We start from the raw sequence: 21,938 nt of genomic DNA on the forward strand, positions 1-21,938 counted from the left end.
TGGGTTTGAGAAAACTGTTTCATCATTTCGAGTCAGCATAGCAGAAGATTCATCTAGGAGTTAGAGTCCCACGTTCTGCTCCCAAGTCAGGTTGGCCACTAGAAAGCTGTCAGACCTTCTCTCTTAGCCTCTCCGCGTCTCTGCCCCTCGTCTTTAAAATGAGTAAGTCAGAACGCCTGAACTGTATTTAGTTACGTAGTTTTGCTCTCTGAAGAGTTTTTCTCCTTCCCAGAGTAGTCTGTGGCTGTCACTCCTGAGTGTGTAAGTCTCAAGTCTTGCAGACAGGCCTATTGTTAAGATACGCTTTTCCCTGTACAACTATGTTTATATGTACATTTATGTTCTTGGTATATTTGTCATGTGTCTGAGTATTTATGCACCTGCACGCTTGTTGAAATAAGCACACTAGCATACATTCATACATTTTTTGTGGGTATGTGTGTTTATATATAACCTATATATATACAGTATGTGTGTATATATATAAATATATGTCTGTGTGTATGAGAAACAGATGCACTGTAGGCAGATAAAGCAGATAAATATAGATCCAAATAGAAGCAAAGCATATAAATATAGACGTTCTATAGAGTGAAAGCAAGCAGATCAGCACCATTTCATTATTGCTTGAAGCCTTTGTAATAAAAGAGTTGAAAATCAGTAACTGACATTGAAATTATTGATTGAATGACACTGTCAGATCAGAAGGCACGGTGTAAGGTAAGAAAATAACCTGTCTTTCAACTTTGAGGAGCAATTAGCAGGAAGATTTGTTACTTTTAATTATTTGATTTATGAAAGTTTTTAGATGCTATGTGGTGTGGTGTTTTTTAAGAGTATGGATTATGTCACCTTTCCTAAAACTACTACCAAACAACAAGAAATAATACATAAAGGGAAAAACACCTATTCCAGTCCTGAGAAAGGACTTGATGAAGGTGACAAGATCCCTTTTGTTAGCAGGCTCTGATTGGCACTCCTTTCCTGTTTCTGGGTTCGGACAGACAGTTGGTTTCATTCTACGTTATTTTTCCCAAGCCCTTTGAAGTCTGTAAGGAACTCACCTAAGGGGGATATTTTGAAGCACTAGGCCAAAGTCACCATTGTTGAGTTATTTTTGTGGGGAAGCTTGCAATTGTGTTTAGTGAGTGTGTTGTGTGAGTAAAACTGGGCTTCCATCTGTTACTTTCATGTCACTGTTTTCACCAGTCAAAATAATTGTGAGTTTTTGCTTTATTTTGTTTTGTTTCAGTGGAGAGGGTATTGTGAGTTATTTTTAGCAGGTTTGAGTTAACTGTGTAATTTTTTTAATGTTGCAAGTTATATATTGGTCATGCATTTGAAAACTGAAAATAAGAAGTGCCTCCTATTTTCCCCCAAATTTCATCTATTTCCCTAAGCAGATCACGTCTTTTCTTCAGCTTTGTTGTAAGACCATCCAGAGAAGCTAAAATGTGAAAAAAAACCCTCAAAGTTGTGCTGAAACAAATCTTGCCTTTGCCTAAGCAAAACGGTCAAAGTAGTTGTTGTTGCTTTTCTGTTGTTTAGTTTACTATTGCTTTTCCTTATAAGGATGAGAAGAGAAGGCCAGGAAGATGTTCTAATTCTCTGTTCTTTTGTGCTTCTGCTAAACCAGAAGTTACTGTTTCTTCCTTCCTGCTCCCAATCAGATTTAGACTTAAAGCACAAAAGGAGGGAAGGGCAAAGCAATATATTAAATATATTTAATATATTAAAAGTTGAGAAATAAATTGATGCTGCCTAAAGAATTGTTAATTCGTTCTTTCAAATCTGGTTGGCTGCTATTACTTTATTGTTAAGCTCTTCATCAAATTATCATCTTAAAAATATATTTTAAAAAATGTCCCTGTGACCTTGAGGATAGGACATCTCACTCTCCTTCTCTCTCTCTCTCCCCCCACCTCAGTCTTTCTCTCCCTCTCACACGCACCTCTCTTCTTTTCTTTGTTCTTTCCTTTTCTCCTGCCTTAACCTATTTACTGGTTAGCTTTTGTCAAGTATCTTATATAGTAAGTTACCAGAAATTTTGACAAGGAAAAATATTATATACACATACACATGTATCGTATACACCCGTATACACACAGATACATACAGTCATATTAATTGTTAATATACTAATCATCGAATTTTGTATGAGTTATAAACTATTATCTAGTTATTGAGAATAAATTTTTCAAGGGATTTTTATAAACACTCAAATATTAGGTCTGATTTAAAGATTCCTAGGAAATGGTACATTTTCTTATCTATGACAAAAAAATATTTACCAAATATACATTTAGGAAACAGGGATTTATCAGAACCAAGAGCAAAGCAAGAACCTGTTTCTTTTTAGGAGTCATTTACCTTTCCCAACTCTTACTCGGAGCATGTGGTGGCTCTCATCATTGGCGTGAAGGTTATTTATTTATTTATTTATTTATTTATTTATTTATTTATTTGATGGCTTCATATTCTGCTCCTGGCTTTGTGGTATCTTACAGTACCTGTGGGCCTGGGAGTCAAACAGGTCCTGATCCTCACGTGCACAACTTTTTAATTAGCTCTGTGTCCTTAAGAAGTTAGCCAGCAGCTCTGTAACTAGGTTGCTAATCTATGAAACTTGGGCCAATCTTATTTACTTCACAGAGGCTAGCATTAAATGGAATAATGTAAATGAAGTAAATGACATATAATATGTACTAAATAAATGCTAGTTTCATCCTGGCCTATTAATTTTTCTAAACTATTTTTTTAAATATTTTATTTATTTATTCATGAGAAACACAGAGAGAGAGGCAGAGACCTAGGCAGAGGGAGAAGCAGGCTCCTCACAGGGGGCCTGATGCGGGACTCGATCCCAGAACTCTGGGATCCCAACTGGAGCCAAAGGCAGAAGCCCAACCACTGAGCCACCCAGGCACCCCCTGGCCTATTAATTTTAATGTATGTCTGTGATTTCCTCCTCCTGTCTGTTCTCACCACTTGGCATAGCATTGTACTATAGCTATTAGATGTCATGATCAATGCTAGAGAAATAAGAAAAACAGGTTTTAAAAAATTATTAATTATGTAATATCCACCCTGAAAATGGGCATATGAGGAAAGAGATCAAAGGAAACCATCAGGAATTCTTGCCTCCTATAATTTAAGGTTTTCTAGTTAACAAACAGGAATGGAAGGCTTTTCAACACCATATTGTCAAAATCCTATTCACATCATTAAAATGGAATGAAATATCTATCCAAGTGATGCACATTAAACCTTTTAGAATAACAGGACATCCTTTTTATTTTATTTCCCACTCATAGTAGGTTAATGTCCTTCATTCTACAGTGGATGTTGTTCACCTTAGCTCACTGTAGATTAGACTCCTCAACTGGCACCTGCTCTAAAAAAAAAAGAAAGAAAGAAAGAAAGAAAGAAAAGAGTTATTTACTTATGAAAGAGAGGGGCAAGGTGGAGCAGAGGGAGAGTGAGGGGGAGCATCCTAAGCAGGCTCCATGCTCAATGTAGAGCCTGACACCCGACTCGATCTCATGACCTTGAGATCATGACATGAGCCAAAATCAAGAGTTGGACACTTAACCAACTGAGCCACCCAGGTGCCCTGGCACCTATTCTTTTATGAAGAAACATATGTGGTAAGAATCCAAATATCACTGAAATTTCTGAATAGTTGCTTCATGTTTTCTCTTTTAAGGAATTGGGAGGGGGAAAGTACTTCCCACTTGAAAATATTTGGAACTGTGTTCAGCCTAGAGCTGATCATTTTAGCTGAATTGTAAACCCCATAAGAGTTAATGTTTTATAAGGGAAACAATGACACAATCTTAATTACAATGATTCTGGCAGCAACATTTCTGTTATCCAGGGACTTCTTTCTCATGTCCAAGTTCTCTTTTAACCTCCTCAGACTTCACTTTCTGTGTAGCTGCAATTTTTGTATGCAACTCTCTCGGACTTTTTTTTGGAATTGAGAGAGTTTGGCCCGTATCATGAAGCCACGTTAAGCCACTCGAATTTCTCTGGACCTTCTTCTGCTATGCCATAATCAGTCCCAAAATAGTTATATCTCTGGAATGGAAAGAAAGAACAGGGAAGAGAAAGGTGACATGGTGAAGCGGAAAATGAGTGGCCTGGAGATTGTGAGATTTGCTCTCCCATCTGATGAGATTCCTTGTAACATAGGCTCCAGTCTTATTGACAGTGACAGGGTTTAGGCAGCTCTAACACCCTGTGGCATAGCCTGTAAGTTGTCAGTATCTTGTTGCAGTTTTTATTTCTTAATTTGTGTATACATGAAAGGCCTATTTATTGTATAATGTTAAGTGTAAATTTTTTCTTCCTTTATGACTTCTAAGGATCTCAAAGCGCATTAACAAAACAATTATTTCATGGAGAAAAGCAAAGAATAAATGTTGGGAAAACAAATGCAAAGTGTGAGAAAGGAAAGAATTTGAGATCGGCAATGGGCATAGTGATCTAGAAACAGAGTTAAAAGTGATACTATCTAAAGAACTAAAGAATAAGAGGAAGAAGGAAAAGAGGAGTGAAGACTAAAGATAAAAAATGAAGTGTAAGATAGCTTTAAGGTGAACATTGTTACATAATCTTATAAAAGAATCTTATAAAAGACTCTTCAAATCTTTCTCTTTGGGATTTAAAATAAGATTTATCCTGAAACTAATATTACACTATATGTAAACAAATGGAAATTTAAATAAAAACTTGGGGGAGAAAAGGGCCAAAAAAATAAAATAAAATAAGATTCAATTTATACAATATTAACTTATCCTAAGCTACGGAGAGAGGAACTGTGAGCTTTGGATACTAGGCCCAGCTTTGTCTCAAAATATATATCCCTGAGAAGATTACCTTCTGAGCTTCAGAATTTTTATGAATAAAATGAGGGTTCCAACCAAGTTCTCATTCATTTTTTAGAATCCATGAAATGAAATAGCACGTGGGATGGTCTTGTCAACGTACTGCCAGGATGCTTATGTAAGGAAGTTGCTGAATTTGATTAGATTAAACCATTGATCAAAGTTTAAAAAAAAAACAACTTTCTGAAGGTTTTGACTGAAATGTATATGCCTACTCCTAGATGAATTAGCAAGATGGTCATGCACTATTTAAAAAGTACTATGGCAGCTACCTCCAAACACGCTTTTAGTTGAATCTTCAACTGGAATTTCTGAGAGATTGGCCCATGCACCTTTTCCTGTAAAGATATCATTCACCAATTCACTGAAAGATGGCATTTCTGACTTTCTAATCCAGATTTTTTTTTCCTTATAAAACTCCTGTTTAACCAAGAAAATGGAAATCAGTACATTCTTGGTTGCCCTGCTATTAATTTAAATTTGCATAACCTAATCAAAACTCAACCTGCCTTGCCCTTCAACAAAAAGCTATATTCTCTCCCATTACTAAATGGCTACATTCTTCTCCGTAGTTTTTAAAAGATGAATTATGTTGATACCCCCTGACTTTTCCTTTAGAATGTGTCCATGGAAATTAAAGTGGACTTTTCTGTGCCCAAGACTGAAATGTAAAATAGTTCAAAAGGGCTAGTGGAAATGAACACAAAACTTTGCTGATGCTATCAACATTATAACTTTTGTTAAGCTTTTTTTCAATAAAATGGAACTGAAGTCAACTGTCGCCAAATAACTGTCCGATACTTCCTCTATACCATCATTTTGTGTCTACAGATAAATGATAGAATAATACAGCCTAAGATTTCCTGTAAAGCCCTGGAATATGTTTTTCTGAGGCTTTTCTAGCTACTTTTCCTACAGAGATGTTTCTCCCATAATCATTTTACTGTTTCAACAAATACTTGCTGAGCACCGAGAATGTGCCAAGCATTGTGCAAGGTGCTCAACATACAACAGTGTATACACGGCCATCGATTATTAAAGCATCTCTGACAAATGGATGAGTAGGCATCTGTTTAATATTTAATAAGCTAAGTTGGGTGAAAAGAGATGATTGGACGATCAGAAATGAAACCTCACACTCTTGTTCTTTCTTTTGTTTATTTTTTTTTTTTAATTTTATGATAGTCATAGAGAGAGAGAGAGGCAGAGACACAGGCAGAGGGAGAAGCAGGCTCCATGCACCGGGAGCCCGATGTGAGATTCGATCCCGGGTCTCCAGGATCACGCCCTAGGCCAAAGGCAGGCACCAAACCACTGCGCCACCCAGGGATCCCTTGTTCTTTCTTTTGGATGTGATTTTTCCTAGTCAGCATTTACAAACCCACACTCAGGAAGGAAACACAACAAACCCTTGAGCTGGCTGCTAATAAAGAGAACTTCTATTTCTCTTCCTCACCTTACTAGTTGTTCTCAGCCATGGGAGGGCACTCAGGTACAGGAAGGTCCTGTGCCTAACAGCAGAATCAACTGCACCCTTACCTTCCAGCCTACGATTTAGGAACTCACAGTACGGCCTGGCATGGAAAACACTGAGGACTGGGAATGCCTATCATCATCCTGATCAAAAGTTAAATTTTAAGTGCTCTCCATGGGCATAATATAAGAAATTATTTAAATTTCTTTTTCAAGTGTTGTTCATCAGTTTAGAATCTCTCCTCATTTTGCCCATTTCTCTTTGATTATCTTGTATTAGGCAGTTCTGTGTAGTCAAATGATTTGTGGTCTATCTTCTTCCAAAGTAAAATAGTGACCTCAAAGATTTCTAAATGCATCCTTCATACAATTGTAAAAGGAGATGGGTAAAGGAGAATGTATTTCTCTTTGCCCTGTGTGTCTTTCAAATAGTGTTTGCAACTAGGTAAACCAGTTGGACCATGGCATCGACTATCACAGATACAGATTTACAAACGCATAGAGAGAATGATAAACAGGTGCATATGGGGAAGTCTGACAGATGAGTGGAATTGCTTTCAAGTAATTTGACACACTAGTACTTTCAGACATTCACCTGCCAATAATCCTGGTTAGAAACAAGACTGGAATATTGGGGTCGCTTGCTCAAAGTCCATCTTTCTGAGGCCTGAGCAATAACCAGAAGTCAGAGCTAGAGGGAATGAGAATGAAAGTGTTGGAGGCTTTAGAACTGTTTCTCTAAAGGAGCTCCTTCTCGCTTTCCTCTGTTCCTCCTCTCTCCTCTCGCCCTTCTCTCCTTTCTTTTTCCTCCCTCCCCCTCTCGTTCCTTTCTTTTCAGTGCTATGAATTCATTAGATGGCATAGTGTAAATCAATAGTAAACGCTAACCGCCTACTCTGTACTCAGTTACGCAACATCACATAACCGGTACACAGAGACAAAAAGGGAAAAAGCACACACAGCCTTTACATTCAAAAGCTCTTGCATAATTTTACTTTTCCACAGCCAAAAAGAAAAAAAAAGGAAATAACAGATGGGGAAACTTACAGTTTTTTTTTCCCTTTTCTCAGACTGTTGAGGAGGGAGTTAGTTAACATCCGTGGCCATTTCGAGTTGCCCTAGGCTGCAGCAAAACATCCCATAATTGTCAGTGCCTTAACTGACTTGAACACGGGATTTTGTGACCCTCCATGATGTGGTGAATTTTCCAAGTAACATAAGACTGAAATTATTCGGAGGTGTTTAATGCTGACTTGATTCTTACTTGTTTTGTGAAAAATCAACAACATTTAAAGTATGAAATGAATTTTAAAATAGAGGATAGGGAAGATGGCTGTGTGTGTGTGTGTGTGTGTGTGTGTGTTTTCATTTGAAATGTATCCTGATGTAATATTTATGTAAAAAGCCAGTTATGTAAACCCTGTCTTTCTCTCGCCTTTTACTTTGGGGGCTGTAGAAAGCTCTAATGTTTTTTTCTTTTTTTTTTTTTCTCATGACAAACTCCAAAGTCATAATGAAAGAGAAAACATCTAGATGCTATAGCACAGGCACTTAATTCAAACTCCCTATAGAATTCATCCCCTAAACAACAGTTCCACTTAGGAGGCTGCAGTTTCTGGAATTTTCATATAGAACTTTCTGTGATACTCTTCCCTGGCACACGTTTAGATTCATGGCACCAGCTTTATGTCTCTTTGTGCCTTTGTAGCCCATCACTCCTTTCCCACAGCCCCTGTTTTTTTTTTTTGCTGGAATAACTTCCTTCCCAGCTTAAGTGGGAACATAGTGAGATTTGGGTGAGGTCTATCGGTCTTCTGGGCCTGTTTCTAATATTTTATTTCATTTAATGGACTGATGTCCTCTGGGAATCAGACATGCACCTGATGAGGGAGTTTGGAGGACTTTTTAGTTTTGTTTTATTCTTCCTTTGTAGTTTCTGCCTTCCGAATGGTCATAAAATGGCTGCATGGGACTAGGCATTTGTTGGGCATCAGGTGTGTGAGGGGTGGCACCACTGGCAGTTTCGATCCTTCCTTACACAGTCTGAGAGGATGAAAATGGTCGGGGGAGGGGGGGCACTTCATCTCCTTGTACCGGAGGTCAGGAACATGCCTCCAGGTCATACTTTTCTTCTGGATGGAAAAGCCAGATGAAATTGGTTCATCTGATTTGACCGCAGGTGAGACACGAGTGCTCCTTCACTTTTTTAAAAAAGATTTGGGCTATGTCCTAGTTTGTTTACCTTTCATTTAAGGGTTAGCTATTAAATTTAGGAGTCCCTTTGTATGGAAAAATCTAGTGCATAAAGATAAAAATCAAAGCCGGGAGAGTTTTGTCTGGTTTTTTAGGTCTCATTGCCTGAATGTGTATCTCTCTTGCAACAGCCGAGTAATCAAGAGGCCTGGGATTATCATGTCTCTGTGATGACGTGGGGGCATCTTTAGTTGTCTTAGAGAATAATGAGCAAGCTAGTATATATATATATATATATATATATATATATATATATATATACTTCTGAGGCTTTTCTAGCTCATGTAATTTGTAAGTATGTCTCCTGGTTTTTTTTTTTTTTCTTAAAAGAACCTATAGCTGAGGTAGATTTGTTTGTGGAAAAATAATGGAAGTTGATCATAATACTCAAGTCTTTCACCAGGAAATCATATTCCTGTGTATATATTTTTTTAGTGTCTCTCTCCAGGTATCATGGCTGAAATTCTGTATGTATATACCTGCATCGTGTAGAATTCCATACTTTATAATACAATTTGAACATGATCATTCATCTGCCACCAAGCACTTATTTTTGGTGTGTAGTTCCTTATACAAGGAGTCATTTTGTGTATCGTGATTTTTAAATGGGTTGCCTGAATTTAAAAGAAAACTTAGAACTCTACAGATGAGTGTTTTCTTGGTTGTCAAAAATAGAGGAGTGTATTATAAAAAAAAAAAAAAGGAAAATGTCTTTAAGTAAAATATCTTTTTTCCTGCCTGTTTCTCAAAATAGCTTCCATTTTCGGTGGGTTTTTATATTCTCTGAACCATACTTAGGGCAGAAGTGACCTTTCAGTGTCCAACGACTGCCAGCTGATTCTGGTCAGCCCTCATTTTCAGTTGCAGCCAGGGCCCTGGAAACATATAGGCTGCTTCTAGCTTTTCTTTGGTGATGGGATCCAGGCTTAGAAGGGCCGGTAGCCGAAACTTTCTCTTCCCAGAGCATACAAGAAGCTAGGGAGAGTTTGAAACAGTTTCTAATTTTTCAGAAGTCCTTCATAACACTTTCAACCTAGCTTCTCCTCCCTGTTGGCAGTAGTAATAGATATTTTTAAATGTTACAAGGAGAACTTTAGCCACTGACTTACCTTTCCAAGGAGGATTGCTCTAGTTGTGCCTGGCATATAGTAGCCCCTTCATAAATATTTTACCACGTTTTTGTGAGCTGGTGAGGGACCTTCTAGGGCCATTCCCTCACAGTGCTTACACAGGTGAGCAGTAAGCCGTGAGAGGAATAAAGAGGAGAGATGAAATCGGATGCAGTGCTCTTCAAGTCGCAGCAGTGGACAGATCACCCCATCCTAGAAGAAAGCCCTTATTATCCTGTCTCTGTCTTTATAAAAGTTGCAGATCGCAGAAGGCAATTTTATGTTTCCTAGAGGCCCCTTTCAGTGATCAGTGCTGCATAGAACAGTGGATCATTTAAAAAACATAATTTTTGCAAGCTACTGTGGTGGTCCTCATTAAGTTTCATATGCAAATGTGTTAGGAACTTAGGATTCTAGGTCTCAAACACATTCCTCTCGCACTGGGCTGCCACAGGGTCCTTTGAATCCTGGCTTTTCTCATTTTCCCTGGACAATTGCATTTCAAACTTCTTTTATTTATATAAATGTTAGGATGGTGACTCTAGACAAATTTATGTAAAGTTCTTCCTTTACATAGAGTTTCATTACTTTTAGTCACAATAATTCCAGATCTTTCTAAATCAGTTTTGACTTCAGTTAGTTATGCTGGTTATTTTGAAGGCTGCATCCTGGTGGTTATATTGGGGGTGGGAGGTAATCTCTGGTAAACCATCTAGGGCTTCTGAATTATAAAAACAGTGAAAAGACAAGTGTGTGGAATTATTGATAGACTGCTGCTCGTTAGGCAAGCAGTTTTTAAAATGCAGATTATATAATATTGGGGGATTTTGTTGCTCCACAGTAGAAGCTTTTTAAATGTTAATTTGGGGTTTGTTTTGTTGCTCTGTGACTTAGCATAAAAGGTTTTGGTTTTAAAAGGTTTCAGTTCACTCGTTCCATTTGTCTTAGAGGACTTGGAATATAATACTATACATTTATTTATACTCATGAAGGAGAATAAGGCCAGTAACTCACAACTCATGAAACCAGGGGTAAATAATCCATAACTTGTTCTCCCACCATTGCCACAATATTTATACCCAGAACACAAGTAACAAACAACTAAAAACAAGAAGAAACCAGTTTGTTTTTATTTACAAAATGTTTAATCAAAAGTACAGTAAAGTTCAAATGGAGCTGCAAATCCTGGTGGTTCACAATGGTTTGATTTATTTTTTCAAACAGACCATGGATAATTAACCATAAAACATAACTTTCCCAATACTAGTTACAGTGAATTGCAGAAATGGGCAGCAAGTCATTCACAACTGGTTGCAACTGGTTCGAGCCCTTAAAGCTGAACATGCAGACAGCTGCACAAGCCACTTTCCCAGGGCACACTAGAATGTTCCTTCCCCAAAAGAAGGCTCCTTTACTCTCCATATGCTATCACTGAGTCAGTGTCCCAAGGTGACAAGCAAATGAGTTATTTTCCATGATCACTGTGTTGACATGCATTTGTCAAATGCCCAGCATTTATGATATTCTTTTCATTTCAGAATGTTTCACCATCACTAACTGGATATTCCTCACAACTTTGCTGTCCGGTAAGTAACTTTCATTATCCCTAAATGGCAGCCTAGATATCGAGGTGCCAAGAAGTCGAGTGTGTTTCTCCCAGTCTCTGAAAGAATTCAACCTAAAGGCTGTGGTGTGTTCACCACCTCAAGAATTAAATTTGAATAGAACGTATTTTGACGTTGGTGAATGGTACATATTTTATATCCAATTTGTTCGCTTGGAATACCATCATTTAGAATCATTAGAAATATGATCCAGAGAACCTATGATCACAGATTTCAACAAACATTTCATGATGATTTTGCCATGCAGAGGTGGAAGTATTCAAAGGACTTGGTTGGCAGACTCTGCGGAGATATATATTTCCAAAGGAGGTGCCTGAATGGACAGAGAGGATGATGTGGTGAAGTTGGAAACTGATGTTGCCCATGTGGAACATCGGATGCTTTGGCATTAAACAAACAAACACAGAACCTTCCAAACACATTTTGTGATGCTTGGAACTACTTATTATTCTATGATATGCTAAAATTTTGAAATGCATTTGCTTCATTTGAATCAATCTTGAAATCAGACGGGATTGCTCTTGTGTACCCACAAATGGAAGGGAAAAATGTCCTTTAGGAGCATGAATATAGATAGCCACCTCTTTTTCAAGCTAAGAGGACCAACCCAGAGCTGCGAGTGAGCCTAGCTTTGAAAGCTTTGAGGTCTACGTATCTTTTAGTGGAAATTGAAGTTTCAGAAAGGTTGGTATTGTGGCCTTCTAGAATTCTTGAGATTTCGGTGGCTGGGAGGAGAGTGCAGGTCAGGACTACGGGTATATTCGTAGAGCATCATTGAGTCAGAAAGAGTCTAAAAGAGCTGTGTTTGCTAGAGGTTGGCCGGCATTGAAATACTGGAGAGGGAGGAGGACCGGAGGGGGTGACTTGCCTGGCATCTGATGATGTTACGCCTGGCTCCAGCCAGGCCTATTTTAGTCATGAACATCATATTCATCCAAACCTTTAAAAGTTACACTCTTGACTTCACTTTATATGAATGTGCATAAAACGAGGAAAATAACCCCTTGGGGTGATAAAGATACTTTTCTAACGGGGACTTTCCACATCCATTGCACATAATCCATAGTTGTCACTGTATTTTTGTTTCTAGTTGTGTCTCGCATCCACCTCTGTCTCTTTGACCGTATCCATCTCACCAATGAAGGCCCCAAGCCTTAAGGATTGTAACTACTCCCACCACCCCACTCCCACTCTCCCGTGCTTTCTCTGTTACACTGACAAAAAAGAAACTCCTATCAGTGTGAGCATCAGGACTCAAGGGACAGGCTTACTTGTAACTTTAATTTGTTGTTCCCATTGCTTTCATCGCAAAAGGATCTCGCCACAAAATGGGCTGAATTTCACTCTTTCTGGCTTGCAGAGAAGCCGATTCCTCCCCTGTTTCTATCCAACACACAGAAAGCTCTTTATGTGTCTATGATCAGATAAAATCTGTATTGACGTTTCTTTTCCTGTGGGTGTATTTCACTTCTAGGTATGAAGATTTAAAGTATCCGGGCAAAGCTGTGTGTTTGCAGTTTCTCTGTTTTAGTGAAAAGCTCCTCGGGAAAGGAGAGCACATCTTATCCACTAATGAATAAAAATTTATTTTCATTTTAAAATGATACATGCTCATTAAAAATAATTTGGAAAAACACATAGGAGTAAAATGAAGAAAAATACAAGTAATTATTTCTATAATTTAAATCCAATCATTAATAACTATTTGATGTATTTCTTTACTCTCATTTTCCCCTGAGGATATATTTTTTTAAACATGTCGTAAACATACTTTGTATATAATTTTGTGTCCTGCTTTCAAAACTTAACCTAAGAATTTTACATGTAATTACATGGTTCTTATGAATGTCATTTTACATAAATATATATGATTCCTGAAGAGGAAGGAATAGCTTATTTAATCTAAATGTGCAACAAGAGCATTTGGGGGAGTTTTGTTTTGTTTTGTTTCACTTTTGACATTCCCACAATATCTTGCCTATAAAGAATAAATTAATCAATCAATAATGAGTAAAGGGATGCAAGTTCCATCAGTATACATTTTTGAATTTTTTATTATGAAAACTTCCAAATAGATGAAGGTAGACACATTACTTACAGTGAACTCTCATGTACGCATCCCTGGGCTTTTGCAGTGATGAACTCATGGTCTATCATTTTCCCATGCTACTACCATAGTATTTTGAAGCAAACCCCAAACATCACAGCATTTAGTCCATCAATATTTCAGGCCCATAAGGACTTTTTCACATGTTAACACTATAAACATTTAGATAAAGAGTTCTAATCCTTGTATAGAGGATTATTTTTCTTCTGAGTATACTGCCATTATATTTCCTAAAATGTAACGATTGATCATAAAATCCTGTCAGAGTGTTTCATAATATTCTTAGGTACATGTGTTACCCAAAGGGCAATTTGGTTGACACGAGGGACATTTCACAGATTTGGCTAGGTTTCTTAGGGGAACTTTTTTGGGGAGTAGGAGGGAATATTTTTACTGACCCAAACTTAGAATGATAATTTGCTGCTAGTTCTACATAGCTTTAGTTAGACTTAATATGGGATATATGTTGTGTTATATGCAATTGTGTATCTGAGGTGAAAGGAAAACATAGTGCTCTGACTACTATAGAAGTCCGGTGTGGCTGCAGCCAACCCATAGTGGATAAACATGGCCAACCTACTTAAACCAAATATAACACTGGATTTAAAAGCATCGTTTTTTAAAGATTTATTGGCAGAAAGGAAAGGTTGCTTCCTAAAGGGGCACTTATGAAGTCTGAAAAGGGAGAAATTATATATTAATAGTCTGAATAATTAAAAAAAGAAAAGCACTGTTTAGGGAAGTGAGGGTCAAAGGAGACGGTGTATTGTAGAACAAAGGGCACTCCCTGTGTGCTTGCATATATTTCTCTAGTTTACTCTAAGAATATATAAAGAACCTAATTTTCTGTGGCTAGACCAGATCCTTTGCATACAGAACTCCACAGATGAGGAGGGCTCTATGCAAAATTAGGCTCTCTGTAGAGAACCTATAGTTAAGAATTTAGTCCTGCCTCACTGTCTTTGAATTGTAGTCAGTGATGGTTCAGTAGCAGTGTGTTGTCCAAAAGGTGTATTCCACTCATCAGAAATTCAGGATGTGAGTAACTGTGTAACATACTGCATCAGTATAAACTGGATTTATGTGTTACTCAGGTCTATTTAATCTTAGGAGCACATTTTCCATTGGCCTCGAAAGTGAGTAGCTGGAATATTGATGTGCCTAACCCTTGGGGAAGAAAAAAAAGTGCTTCTCCACCACACTAAATCTCTACAAAAATATGAGGGCTTACAGTAGGGACACATACAAAGTATTTTCAACCAAAGTTGGTAGAGGAAAGCATGTGGAGAAAAAAAAAAGAAGAAGAAGAAGAAAAGAAATAACGTCGGCAATAAACTATCCCAAGCAAACAGAAAGCATCTGTAAAATTTGCCAGACTGGATGGTGTAAACAATACAAACTTTTTTCTTTCCATTTCATTTTGTCCCCCTCAGTCTTCTGGTCCTTTCAATTTCTCTTTTACCCTGGTATGGCATTACCACCATTAAAATGTCCTCAGAAGTCAGGAGAGGATCTGATGGCTCTGCACTGAGCCAGGCATTCCAAGGAAAGATAGGTGGGGATGAGCCACTGTTTTAAAGCTGCAAGGATATTTTGCCATAGCCCAAAACACCCATATTTTAAAACAGCTAACCTTTTCATCATTATTTTTAAGATTGATATTAACAATTCAATAACTGAAATAAAGGCATAAGTCTTCACCTTTTCCTGCATTCTTTTCTTATATGTGTTAATTATGTAGCTCATGTCATATAAACCAGAATAAAAACTGCCCTTTAAAAATAAGAATAAGTTTACCCTTGGTTCTTTCTAGCTAATGTATTACACATTATACCCAAGTGAACCATCAATGCCTCATCCCGATAATAGCTATAATAATAATTATTATTATTAATGATAGTGTTTGCTTCTTGGTATATGTGTGTGTGGGGTTTCCTTATGCTCGGCCTTTGGGTCTGGTGTCTGTTCAATTGTTGATATTTGTGACCATATGTATCCTCAAGCTATAAAACAGCTTTTCTTGGAATAAAGTAGTAGTCCATATCCTCTACTTCCTCCTCCCTGGGTAATCATCATTGAATGATTCTGCTTATACAGGACAGGGAATACTTTGTAAATGCTTGCATCAAGCCAGGGTTTTCATTTTAGACCGAAGACACAGGTAGTTGCAAAAGAAAAAAATGGTTTATTCATATCATCAGATCCATGTTTCAAAAAGTTGGCAGATATTCTGGGTAAACTTTTTTGGATGTGTAATACATCATCATATGCAATTACCATCAGAATAGGAGTTACGGCATTCTCATAGTGAGATAGATCACTTGGGTGATCCTGCCTTTACCTAGAGTGTTGAGGGGAGATTGAAAACCTCATTCAAGCCAGACATTCAAGACACTTTTGCAGCCAGCTCAGTCCTTCTTTTTTACATTGGAAATGCTGAAGAGAAGTCTTAACTTTTTCTTCCTTCATTAGAGATTACTCAAAGCCTGTGATATAGACAACATGCTTTGGAGATGGTCTTCTCTTTGGAGGACTGCTCCATCTGCAAACCATGCTAAGGTCCACAGAGAATTGGTTGTTTGTTCTATCCTACTCTGAAATATTAACATGCTGTTGATATATACTTTTTGGTCAAAAGTAATTTGCTTTCTGGTTTTTGATGGCCACTCTGTGAATCAACCTAATGTATTTGTGGTGTGGGGATCTGTAACCTTTGAACACTAAGTTTAAAGACTTTTATAATTAATTATTTAAAGACATTTTAGCCCTTAACTCTTTCTCTGTCCATGAACAAGGTGATTGGTTAATCACATCTTGTTTATTTTTATTATTATTGCTGTACACATTGTACATGAAACAAGAAAGAGGAGAGGCTGTTTATAAGAGCTAATTATAATGGCAAAATTGGACTTCTTCTAACTGTTCTTATTTTCTATTTGATTATATCAAGACCTGTACTCCAAGAAGTATATTTCAGTTTTCCTAGGTAAATGACAGAGGAGAAAGATAGATCCAGTTGTATAAAGTGATGTCAAGTATAACTGGGCACAATTGAAAATATCAATAGTTCATTCAAACCCGGTTTGTCCACTCCTGGAGGACTTTGATTTCTGGCCATCCTTTGATAAAGATCCAGAACAAGGAAGAGATTCTCAGAGGTCTAATCTTTTAGGAGGATATGATGGTTCTAAGGTATTCTTAGGAGCCTGAGTTACTTCTGAGATGGCTTATCTGGCCCTTGGTAGAATCAGAACTCAGAGTTTTCTGTAGATCAAACGCAAAACCCAGAGTCTGAGTCCTAAGATTCTTTGAACAAACTTTTGGTGACGCTTCTTATGTGACAGGTAAATGTGAACTAACTTCCTTCCTTCCTTCCTTCCTTCCTTCCTTCCTTCCTTCCTTCCTTCCTCTCTCACTCTCTCTCTCTCTCTCTCTCTCTCTCTCTCTCTCTCGCCTTCTAACTCCTTTCATTGTTTTCTTCATTTAAGCAAGGAGAAATCTCCCTATAGATTGCAATGACCCCTGTGTATATTTGCAAGTAGCCAAAGATCCTGTCCCTTCTAGAAACTCTGGTTGTCACCCGGTGATCTTGCCTTTGTCTTTTCTTATGGTTCTGCCTGTGGCGCCTGTCACTAGCAGTCAAATAAGGACAATTTTACCATTCTCTCCTGCTGCTCTCATTTTTTTTTTAGTGCCGGTACATGAATTTGTTATTCTTTATAATTCCCTTTGAAGTTGGAAATCCAAGGGGAATCTAAAACCGACCAGATGTTTCTGCTGCTGGAGAGGGAAGAGAGTAGGATTAAGTTTAACAAAAACTTGGTCTCTCGGAAGAAAAATCATTTCAGCTGGAAATCATCTTTAAATGCACTCATTTGCTACAGATCTGTTAGTTAATTTACATTTACTAGTCCTTTGTAGACAATATCGCCTGTCAATTTACTTGGGAAAATTCATAAATTTTGTGAACAGATAGACTCATGCTGTGGTTTGCTCAGGCCTACGTCCCTTTTGGGCGTTCTAGTTCTTTCCGTTGCTCCGACTGTTCTCCTCGCGTGCCTTCCAGGGAGGATTGCCCCTCGTCGGTGTTGATGTTGTTGATGTTGTTGAAGGATCACCATCGTGTCACATCAGGCAGGGACGGGTGGGGGGGTGGCGGTTGGGGTGCAGTTCTGCAAACTGTTGCAAGAGGGTGAGGCCAATGCAGCCTGCGGTTAGGGAGGGAAAGAAAGGAGATTTGCCAAAATGCTTCGCCTTTATGCGGAACTTCATCCACTTTAGGGATAGTAGATCAAAACAAGAATAAGACCGATGAAGACCTTCAGGGTAGAAAAGGAAAGTTTTGTCGTCCCTCCAGGACTCAGCTGATGTTGCAGACAGCATGAATAAACAGATTGGGAGAGGAGAAATGGGAGAGAAAGTGAAGTCCAGGAGAGCCCGAGAGAGAAGACATTTGTGGGGCGTCTCCAACTGGGCGTCCGGGCTCCAGGCGCCTGTACGGGAGGGAGGAATGGTTAAAAAATTAAATTGGAGGAGAGTCTTAGAAACCAATCAGGATGTTTTGGTGGTTTGCTTAGCACTTCACAAAAGCGTTGGATTGCAGGGATGCATTTTTATTTGCTGGCTTCCTGCACGGCATCTGTCACACTGGCTCCTTACGTTGCTGTCAGGATTTCCTCGGTTTCCCTAGGTTTCCAGGAGCGGGGAGAGCCGTGTGCATAACTGCCTCGCACCCCTTACCTCGCTCGGTGGACTAAACGTCTGGAAACATTTTCCACACCTCACGAGGGATGAATACTTACAACTCAGAGTTTCTCTTGCCCCAGCCTATCTCCGTTTTAAATAGAAAGTCTGAGTCCTCAGTAATTATATTAAGCTTCTTAAGCAGCACATATCAATTGCATATACCATTTTAAGCATTTTTTTTCAGCCTCTCAAAAGAGAGTAGGGGAAGAGACAGAGAGAAATCACTTAGCAGCTGATTCACTTATTTTAAGCAGCTTTCCCCATTTTAAAATATAAAAAATTCAGGTCCTGGAACATTGGGTGATTTGAATGTTCTGTAAGGATTTGAAAAAAAGATTTTTAAAATATCGTATGTTCTACATTCAGGGACCCGGATTTTCAATTTAGTTCGGGGGAGAAAAAAAGGATTGAAATAAGGGAGTTTCAACCTAAACAGTTTCTCTTCTTTCTTTTCATTTATTATTATTAATTAGTAGTAGTAGAACTAGTCAGATGGTATGAAAAGCATTTATGTTGGTCTCACTGCTGTGACAGAGCTTAACCTAATAATCCAAGACTTGGAACTTGGTGTTTCAATAAAGGAAACACTGTTTGAGGTATTTTCCATTCAAAGGCAGCATCAAAAGTTTTTAATTAACACCATCAGAAATTAATGGGCTACACGCAGGACAGGGTTCCTCCAGACCCGACTACCGGGAACAAGACAGCAAGAGGGACCCATTGTGCATGTTTTTATTTCATAATGTATTTTTATTTACTTTTTGAAACCCAGTCCCAGCTGCACGACGTGTGGAGCCCCAAGAGCGAAACCTGCGAGGGCGGCTTCACCCCAGCAGTTTCCTTTTGCTCACTGATTATTGTCCTGAGTTCTTTGTGATTGTAATTGGCTAGAAAGTTTGAAATTAGCAAGTCCTTGTCAGGCCCTGAAAGCTTTGAAATCTCGAGGCTCCAGACAGCCATCAAGCCTTGGAAGCCTAATGGCCTGTGGGGTGAAGAGCCTGTGAGGGCCCAGAGCCCCTCCTCTGGCTTCGCTGGGTCACAGCCGGGGCCCCGGAGCTCCGGCCTCGGGCGGTGGCTTTGTCCGAAGCCCTGTCCTTTCCATCACCGAAGCCTCTTTCTCAGGATGAACACAAATGGTGGCCTGCCGAACGGGGCTGGGGAAGGGAGGGCACCTGGGAGAAAGGAGAAAGGGACGCAGAGGATCAAGGGATGGCGAGGAAGGAAAAGGGAGAAGAAGAGGCAAGAAAGGAAAAGGAAGCAGGACATGAGATGGAAAGGGCTTTGTAAATATTGACGTTTGGTTTCTGTGCAACTGGCTGTGATGTCTCGGGATGGAACTCACTGACGGAGCCTAAATGGTCCCTGGAGCTTTTCCTTTTTTCTCTTTCAGAACTTTATTTTAAAGACTTGCCCACTCCTTGTCAGAGGGAAGCTGCCTGTGTTCATATATGTTCATACTACCACCGGCACATTTGCTAGGGATTGGGAGTCCAGTGCTTTCCTCCATACATTATAATAGCAGAACGAGGGGGTCTATCAGTTCTTCTCTTGCAACCACAGAAGTATCTACTGTTTAACCTCACGCTCCAGGCCCCCAAACCAAAATTCTCCAGAAAATTCCTACACTGCTTGGCAAATTGCAAAATAAATTCACCTTCACCCTTACGGCAACACAGGAACTGCTTGCGCAGGGTTACCTAAAGTGGATCTTGTCAGCAATGATGAAATGTTTATAGAAGCTTAAAGGTCTGAATAACTTCCTGTAAACCTTCTCGTTTATGTTCAAAGCCTTCAAGCTTAATACATTTAGGTGCAGTTTTTAACCTTTACCCACTTCTCTTCTGCTTTAATACAAAACAAAACAAAACAAAATGCAAGCCAAATACAACAACGTAGATATTACTGCCATGAATTCAGAAATGTCAGGAAATTTTTCAGTAGGGCCCCATCATGACAAAATGATGCAAAAATGTATCATCATTTTTGGAAAAGCTCCTTAGAGCAGTTCAAAGAATTCTTCCCTGAAACACAGGGAGATCGATACATATCAACTTCTAGGGGATAATTGGTGAATGAGTGTCAGGATTTCCACAAGAACTGCTGAGTCCAATCTTGACATCCTAGCCAGAGAATCAGGTAAGCCGATTAGCAAATCATTTTTTCTGTTTCTTACCTGAGCGGTGTCAGGATTTACTGTCGCAAAGTTTGACTTCTTACAAGAGTCAGAAACACTTTATGCGGAATATAATTAGTAAAAAGATGTCATTATAACCTTCCCCAGACCATCCTTTAGGGGCTGCCGGATCAGACTGCAGTATATCACGCCCCACTCCCCAGAAGTCTTTGTAGGCTCCTCTAGCAGATGTGTCTGACACTTAGCCCCTCAGCTCACCTCTGATTTCAGCTCCGCTTGAAGCAATTCTGTGTTGGCCCAGACCCCCACCTCAGGAGTGCTTTTCCCAGGACCTTTTCCATGGCCAGGGGGTGCTCAATAAATCTACATTAGATAGGGAAAGGGAAGGTTGGCTGCTTAAGGCCGTAGAGCCTCTCAACCATTGGAGGAACAGAACTGGAAAATTCATGTTCCAGCCTCTGTTTCCTTCAGACGGATACCGCTGGAGACGTTGTGCATAAGTATCAGAGATGCTGGTTGAATTGTGCTCCAGTTGATACTCTGGTGGCCCCCTGGACATTTTCATCACTGCCTTGTCCTCTGCTCTGACTCACTCAGTGCTCTTCATGCTTGCCTTCTGAGATCACCTTTTTTTTTTTTTTTAAGATTTTATTTATTTATTCATAGACACAGAGAAAGAGAGGCAGAGACACAGACAGAGGGAGAAGCAGGCTCCATGCGGGGAACCCGATGTGGGACTCCATCCCGAGTCTCCAGGATCACGCCCCAGGCTGCAGGCGGCGCCAAACTGCTGCGCCACCGGGGCTGCCCTGAGATCACCTTTCAAAGTAAAACCAGTACCCAGGTTCTTGTTGAAGACTCTTCTTTGGAAGGAACCCGAAATGAGATAGGTTTTCAGATTGATTATTTGTTTGTTTGTTTCAATTAGATCACAGCACCTTCTTCTCTGCTCTCTACTACCTCCAGTGTATTATTGCCCATTCGTAGCCTGTTTCCCGAAACCCAATAGAAGCCCAATAGCTCACATCAATAGTTGTTAACACTTGAAGAGAGATGCTGTTTTATTCATCTGTGGTTTCTTGTATCTAGCACTGTCTTGACACATAGTAAGTGCTCAATTAATGTTTGTTGGATGAGTGAATAACACATGATTTATACCAGTGATTTTTATTGTTGGTAATAAGAAACTCTTGTGGGTTTCAATCAAGCGTGAGATGTGTGACAATAAATTTGTTATGAATAACAAATTTATGAAGTATATGTATTTGATTTACTCTTTTAAAAATTAAATTAAAACAAACACAATATTGTTCCTGTAATAAAGTTATACTCATATACTTGTGTTTTCTAACATGCTTTGTTAAGTGGGAGCCGATTGGTTTTAGTTTGATATTTATTGCTATGATCATGTTAATCCAGTCTGGAATGAGACATGGTGAAGTCTTGTTGATGCCTCTTTTCTAGACAGAAATGTAAGATCCACTATATCTCTATAATCAGCACCAGGGAAGACCCCATCTTCTGTGAGAGAAATTAGTGAGGCTCTAGAACATAAATAACAATAAGATGGAAAGTTTCAAACTCTCTTCCTGACTCTCAGTG

At 38.9% G+C, this 21,938-nt stretch overlaps 1 protein-coding gene across 34 annotated transcripts in view; it reads left to right on the plus strand.

Moving 5' to 3' along the window:
• Positions 1-21,938, plus strand: part of ZBTB20 (zinc finger and BTB domain containing 20) — a 770,327-nt gene that overhangs the window by 389,924 nt on the left and 358,465 nt on the right. For all 34 annotated transcript variants that reach the window (XR_005985640.1, XM_041765260.1, XM_041727104.1 and 31 more), the window contains one exon: positions 11,263-11,310. The gene's annotated coding sequence lies outside the window, so the exon portion shown is untranslated. The remainder of the gene's footprint in view (positions 1-11,262; positions 11,311-21,938) is intronic.

This window comes from Vulpes lagopus, chromosome 1, assembly GCF_018345385.1.
Source record: "Vulpes lagopus strain Blue_001 chromosome 1, ASM1834538v1, whole genome shotgun sequence".
NCBI lineage: Eukaryota > Metazoa > Chordata > Mammalia > Carnivora > Canidae > Vulpes > Vulpes lagopus.